We start from the raw sequence: 7,764 nt of genomic DNA on the forward strand, positions 1-7,764 counted from the left end.
GTCTCCTTCCATCTATTCACATGGCCAACATCCTATTTGCAGCCTTCCTCACCTCCCACCTGGACTAACATAACAGCCTTTTAACTGGTCCCCTGCCTCAACTGTCTCCCCATTCCACTCCATCCACCACTCACATGCCAGAATGATTTTCCTCAGTCACAGGTCAGACTGTGTCACTCCCCTACTCAATAAATTCCAATGGTACCTTTCTGAATCGGGGATCGAGTATCGTTGTTGCTGATGTTATTGTTCTGTCATTTCAGTCCTATCTGACTCTTCATGACCCCACATCAGGTTTTGTTGGCAGAGATACTGGAGTGGTTTGCCATTTCCTTCTCCAGCTTATTTTACAGATGAGAAAACTGAGGCAAACAGGGTTAAGTGACTTGCCTAGGGTCACACAACTAGTAAGTGTCTGATCTGAACTCAGAAAGATGATTCTTCCTGACTTCAGACCCAGCACTCTACCCACTGCACCACCTGTATGACTTCATCTTTACTTCATACTTATTAAAATGTCTATTTCTTATACATTTCCATGTACATAATTAATAACACAGTAGCACCTGTACATAACTTTTAAGTAAACATACTTATTGTGCATTTGCTCAAAAATATTTTCAATTGGGTTGCACAATGAAAACCATTTGAAGACTACTGCTCTAGAGGAAATGCTATGAGGCTAGAGCTGCTGGACTGACTCAGGAAGGGGAAGATAGGGGAGGAAGGTCACTTACTGATGCTGAAAGACCTAATGAACCTTAGGTCTTTATACACAGTGTATACTGGCATACTCAAAGGTACTGCCAAAGTTCCTTCCAGTTCACGTTTTGTGATTCTATCCAACTGGGTCACTGAAGTTGGTTCTCCCACTTTCTACTTCCCTATACCTAGGAACACAGACATTAGACCTAGGAGCTAGCTTTCCTTGAAGAAAGTCTAGTCTTCATTTTACAGATGAAGAAACTGAAACCCACAAAGGTGAAATGACATCCAAAGTCACATAATAAGTAGCAAAACCAGAATTTGAACCCAATTCTTCCATCTCCAAATCAAATTCTCATTCCATACACATTACTTCTACTTGACCACCTTCCCCCAAGTGTCCATTGATGTTCATTTTATCCATCTCTCACTTGGATGATAATAACCCTTGTTATTTATCTATTGCTTTGCTAGGTTTGCAAAGCATTTTACACATATTGTTTTTTCTGTATCTATTAAGACAATCATGTGGTTTGCTCGACAGGATTTTATTTAAATTTTTTTAAAAATCAACTAATGATATTAATCTATAGTTCTCTTTGCTTTACCTTTCCTGGTTCAGGTATTAGGACTATATTCATCTCATAAGAAGAGTTTAACAGAGTGCTTTCTTTCTAAATTTATGAGAACAATTTGTGTAGTGTTGGTATTAATTCAATAAACCCTTTTTTCTTACAGAATGCTTTCTCTCATGTCCTTTCAATACTTTTCACTCAGAGGCTGCTTTCTCTCAGGACCTCTCAGAAATATCTGTATTTTTCCTAAGTACTTTTCTGTAAGAGGCCACTTTCCTCAATGTTTCTCACATAAATATCCCTTTTCCTACCTCATTCAGTAAATAAATATGCCCAAATAACAAAGAGGCATCTTACACCAAAACCACTGTTTCTCTGATCACAGCAGAAAAGGCAGCCAGTAGTCCAAGGCCCAGGCTCTGACTTATCTAGGCCGTCAAGGGCAATTCCCACCTGCCACTGTAAGTCCCAGGGTTGAGAGTTCCACGCTACACATTCTAGAAGGCAGAATAAGACAGCAAGAGCAACAGTAGTTTACAAAGTACATTCAGGGGATGCTTCCTACCATCAGTGGCCCATCCTCTTTTTTTTTTTTTTGAGGCAATCAGGGGTAAGTGACTTGCCCAGGATCACATAGCTAGTAAGTGTTTGAGGCTGGATTTAAACTCAGGTCCTCCTGACTCCAAGACTGATGCTCTATCCACTGTACCACCTAGCTGCCCCATGGCCCATCTTCTTTTAACACATCTTCCCCCTCCCCTGCTGTCAAAGGAACCAAGGGATTGCTTTATCCTCCCAAAGTGCCAAGGCCTTCAGCCTCTTGAGCACATGTCCTCAGAAATGGCCAGGGGACACTCGGTCAATGCTTCATGCTGCGTGCCACTTTGTGCTCTGTATGGTGTATACTCCAAAGAACCCCTAGCTACAGTAAATGAAGAGCAAGAAAGCTTGGAAAGGTGGCCTAGGTCAGTTGTCTGTCCATCTGAAAAGGTTAATTCTGTAATCCTGCAACAATGATCACAACAAATGAGACAATCAGGAAATCCACCCTGCTAGAGGACAATAGGCTAGCTAAAGACTGAAGCTCAACCTTGGCTCACAAAACAAACGGGGGGGGGGGGGGGGGGCGGGGATAAGAGAAAGCACTGGTGAGAGAAGAGAAAGTATGATAGGGGAAGGTGAGAACAATTTAGGTGTCTTCTAAGGGACAGGGGATGACTTAAGGTCAAGAGACTAGCACCTGAGAAAGGGAGGAGTGGGAGAAAATGAGTAGCGCTCTTCTTTCCATAGTACCCTAGATTCCTAACCAAGCTCATACCTCTGTGTATTCAGACTTCCTTCAAGTTCCAGCTAAAATCCCACCTTCTACAAGAACCCTTACCCTGTGCCTCTCAGTCCAATGACTTCCCTCTGCTGATCGTCTGCAATATATCCCATCTATAGCTTGTCTGTACATGGTTGTTTGCTTGTTGTCTCCCATTAGACTGTGAGCTCCTTGCAGGCAAAGGCCATCTTTTTTCCCCTTCTCTGTATCCCTCACACTTAACCTAGTGCCTGGTACCTTTGTTGCTGTTGTTCAGTTGTTTCAGTTGAAACTGACTGTTTGTGACCCCACTTGGGGGTTTTCTTGGCAAAGATGTTGGAGTGGTTTGTCATTTCTTTCTCCAGCTCATTTTATAGATGAAGAAACTGAGGCATACAGGGTTAAGTGATTCGCCCAGGGTCACACAGCTAGTAAGTGTCTGAGGCCAGATTTGAACTCAGGAAGATGGGTGGCACTCTCTTCACCTAATGCTGCCCCTTTTAAAGCCTTAACATCTCTTTGTCTCTTATCTTCGCTTTACCTTTTGTAATTCCCTTCACTGGTTTGGGGATACAATCAGTAGGACCAAGGTGTCCTGATCAGCTCCCTTTCCCATTACAATAATGACACTAGTAACTCTAAGAGGAATGGTAAAAGATAGAGGAAGACCGAGTTTTATTCAACATAAGGAGGAATGTCCCAAAAATTAAAAACGGTTCCTAAGTGTAATAGGCTGCCTTGGGAAGACAGGAAGTAGTGAGGTTTGGGGATTTGTTGGTTTTTTTTAATTATGTGAAGTCTTCAAAAGTAATATGGATGGCCTCTTTTCAGGGGCATTGCACAAAGTTAGACTTTACCTTCTGAAGTCCCCTCCAACATTGAGACTCTGCATCTAACAATACAATCAGCTGCTGGGCCCGGAGGACTGAGGTGCTTTGTCCTCTCCCTCCCCACTAAGGGATCCCTCAGCTCTGGATTCATGCATATAGTCAGACTGGATTGAGCTCTACACCCTTATCCCAGTTCCCTAAGTGAAAACCTTATTAAGGCTTACATTTGGCTCACGTCTACAGTCTCCCTAGGGGCCATCTACAGTTGTCCTGATCTATATCTGGCCACTGGACGCAGATGGCTCCAGAGGAGAGAGTAAGGCTGTTGACTTTGCACAGCCCTCCCTCACTTAAATCCAGTTCGCTTGCAAGTCATGGCATCATCTTCCTGAGGTCATGGCCCTCTTCAGGAATGAAGGACAAACAACAACGTCTCCCCATAAGGAGAGTTGGAAGGCACTCAGAATATGACATAAGTCATATATAGGACAAGTGTTTACTTTCTACAAACAAATGCAATGCTTAGCTTTTACAAAAAGCTCTCACCAACTCATATTAACAGACTTAAAATAGTATTCAGTAACTAATAACTACTGTTATACTCACTGGACATTGACAGAAACTTAAACCAACTAAACCATCAGAAGTATTAACTAACTATTATGCTCTGCCAGGAGGTTGAGACTTAAACATGAAACAATATATGGGACTGCTTAAGCGATTCTGTTACATTTCTTGTTGGCTATGCTCTTCGTAGCTAGGTGGTACAGTAGAGGAAGTTGTGGATCTGAAGTCAGGAGAATCTGAGATCAAATTTGACCTCAGACACTTAATAGCTGTATGATCCTGGGTGAGTCATTTCACCTCTATCTCCACTTCCCCTCTACAAAAATGGGGATGATAATAGTGTCTACCTCTCAGAGTTCTTATGAGAATAAAATGAGACAGTACTTGTAAAGCACTTTACAAACCTTAAAGTACTATAGAAATGCTATTATTAAATAAATCTATATCTTTTAGCAAGCCAGGAAGGGAAGAGAGAAGAAAACAAGCATTTATATAACTCCTACTATGTGCCATACATCATGTTAAGTGATTTATAATTATTATCTCGGGGCAGCTAGGTGGTTCAGTGGATAGAGCACCAGCCCTGGAGTCAGGAGGACCTGAGTTCAAATCTAACACCAGACATATAACACTCACTAGCTGTGTGACTCTAGGCAAGTCACTTAACCCCAATTGCCCTCATAAAAAACCAAATAAATAATTATTATTGATCCTCACAATAACCATGAGAGATAGGTGCTATTATGATTGGACCACCTTCTCTACCCACCTCCCCCCCCAAAAAAAGTTATTGACATGTCTCAGACCACCTATCCCTTTGCCCCTCTCCGTTCTCTTCTGGGATCTCCCTTCATTTTATTCTCTTTCCCTTTGTTTCTCACTTCTTTTACTCAGACACACTCAGGTTCTACCTGGCAGTCAGTTCCTCCATCCTGTACAATAAACAGCTGAGATTAATGCTTCATGATTCTTCCAGTCCTCTACCCTTCCCCTCCTCAATCACCCACACAGCTCCTATGTTAGGACCACAGAGACACCTGGTGGTCAAAGGTGGGAAATTCACCACCCGGATTCAGTCCACTTTCCCACACTCCATCATTAGTAGGAATCTGAGCCACTGAGTGAGTCCTACTCCAGATGTGTGTGGTGCATAGCCTGTTTCTTTTCTAACTTTTAATTCTGAGGTGCTGTCCACTCTTACTTGATCATCTCTGTTTCAATACAATGATTTGAAGTATATGCAGCGGACAGTGTTGGACTTGGAATGAGTGAGAACTGAGTTCAAATACTGCCTCAGACACTTACTAGCTATATGATCTTTAACTTCTGCCTACCTCAGTTTCATTATCTGAAAAATGATAGTAATAGCACCACCTCACGAGGTTTCACTATGTGCAAGACATTAGGCCCCCAAAGGAGAAAAGGATATAATCCCTATTCTTAAGGAGCTAATGGGGAGTGGAATATGACATACATATAATGGGGGCAATCTCCACAGGGAAGCCTACTTCTGGAAAAGTATAAAGCTCTGTAATAAAGTGCTCTGCTCTGATTTGGGACTATGTGAAGCTAGTGTCAGAGGCTTGATTTGAATTCAGGTCTTCCTGACTCCAGCTTTATTCACTTCACCAGCTAGTTTTGTAGAAGACAGAAGAACACAGGATAAAATGGGAGACAGCCAGTAGTCTACTTTGGCTTAAATAGAGACTGTGTGAAGAATAATGGGAGATAATTCTGCAACCCATACCCAGTTCCCAGGCTTGGCTCACTTTTGTTTCAAGAACTTCTCTCTACTAAATTTAGGAGTTGTGTATGTCTATATGGTTCTTTCTCTGCTTATAGGCTCCCCTGCTTATGGAAACATATTTGTCCAGTTCTGATTTCAATATGCTTCCATTGTATCTGGTACTTCCAAAGGAATCAGTGTTTCCTCCTCCTCTCCTTCAGCCACACTGAAGCAGGGATGTGTCTCCTGTTCCTCTACAGATATCTAAACCTCTCCCTTAATTTCACCTATTCCAGCATTAATCACATCAGATAAGGATTTTGCAGCAGTTGGATTCATTGTATATAAAGGGGAATAAAATGCTGGCAATGAATGGACAGTGAGCAGTAGGGTGAAGGGGGGAAGTTGCTGGACAGTGAGCAGTAGGGGGAAGGGAAAACAGTTTGTTGGACAGTAAGCAGTGGGGGGAGGGGGGAAAGAGGGAACAATTTGTGGAACAGGAACAAGTCTTCAGGTCATGCCGTCAGTTTCAAAGGCAGAATCAGCTTCTTGTCACTTTAACATCTTCCATGTCCCAGGAAGGAAGAAGAGGCAAAAACTCGGCTGAATTGGGCAGTTAATGGGGAGATGCTGCCTTACCCAGAACGAAGACAAGGGCACCATGTTTGCATTGTCTCACCCACCATGACTTTCATGAGGCTCTTGGTAGTCTGTCTGGCACTAGTCACTCTGTCCAGTAATGGCAGTTCATCAAAAAGTCTCAGGAGGGTACAGGGAAGCAGGGATCAGAAGACCACTCAACCCCCTACTTGTGAGGCTTAAGATGGAAAATGAACATATTTCTCCTGGCTTCTCCCTCACAGAATTCTCAAAAAAAAAAAAGTCTCAGAAAGCCAAGTTCAAAAGCCATCACTATACAACAGAATTTTGGAATAGCATCCACTTGGTTGTCTCATCTCCACAGTAGAGCTATCCAGGTTGGAAATCTAGGAACCCAAGTTAGAACAGAAACTGGCTAATGAAGCATTGGGAAAGTGTGAGCCTTTAAGGATCTTTTCAAAGAAGGGGGAAGAATGATTTAAAATGAATATATATAAATAGGTGATTCTAAAATGCTCGAAAAGCTGGCCTTCTTAAGTAGGCTAAACACGCGTCCTGAAGTCTTATCTGCTATTCATTTATTTAGCAAACTCTCCTCCTGACCCCACTGTCACCCCTTAGCATCTTTGATATACCCTTCCTTTGCCCCCATCCCACTAGGATTCATCACAAATGCCAAATAAGTGAAGTATGAATTAATGAGGTCTTATTTTATTTGCCATTGGTTTATGATGCACATTTGTACCTTGTAATATCTTTGCTTCTTCCCAGAATTTTAATCTCCCAGAGCCTTTCTAATCCCTCTCTAATATCCTTGCCTTCTATTTTTTCAATTTGTTTTGCATTCAAACTTCTCAGTATCTCATTGCTCTGCATAGTTTTTTTCTCCCCATTCTTTTTCCTATACCCTTTTTGCACATTACTCCTCTCCATTTTCTGACACTCCTTCTTTTCAAGGAGACCCCAAACTTTTATCTCCAGTTTTGGACCCACCTTGCTCTGGCACTCCCTGGATATGGTAGCCTCCCCTCCAAATATATCATCTCTTAGTCTTCCATCCCACTCCCCTCCCAGCTAAGACCTCTGACCAGAGCAAGGTTGGGCATCCTGTTTCCAAGGAATTGCTTCCTATAGCAGTTGCTGAAAATTATTGACCTAGGAATCAGAAGATCTATTCCTGTTCTGACCCCTACTAACTGTATAACTTTGGGCAAGTCACTTAACCTCTTCCCAGCCTCAGTTTCCTCATCTGTAAAATGAAGATCATGATATCTGCCCTATTTACCTTGCAGGACTATTGAATGGAAAGTGGTTTTTAATTGTCAGAGGAATATAGAAGTATGAATTATTATTAGTATAGTCATAATACTCAGGGATTTTAGTGACAAAGCCTGGCTACCACCACCCATCCCAGGAGAAGTTCTTAAATTTTATGTATCCCGACAGCCTGCTCTAATT

The sequence above is a fragment of the Phascolarctos cinereus genome, unplaced genomic scaffold (assembly GCF_003287225.1).
Source record: "Phascolarctos cinereus isolate Bilbo 61053 unplaced genomic scaffold, phaCin_HiC Scaffold_5;HRSCAF=322, whole genome shotgun sequence".
Taxonomy (NCBI): domain Eukaryota; kingdom Metazoa; phylum Chordata; class Mammalia; order Diprotodontia; family Phascolarctidae; genus Phascolarctos; species Phascolarctos cinereus.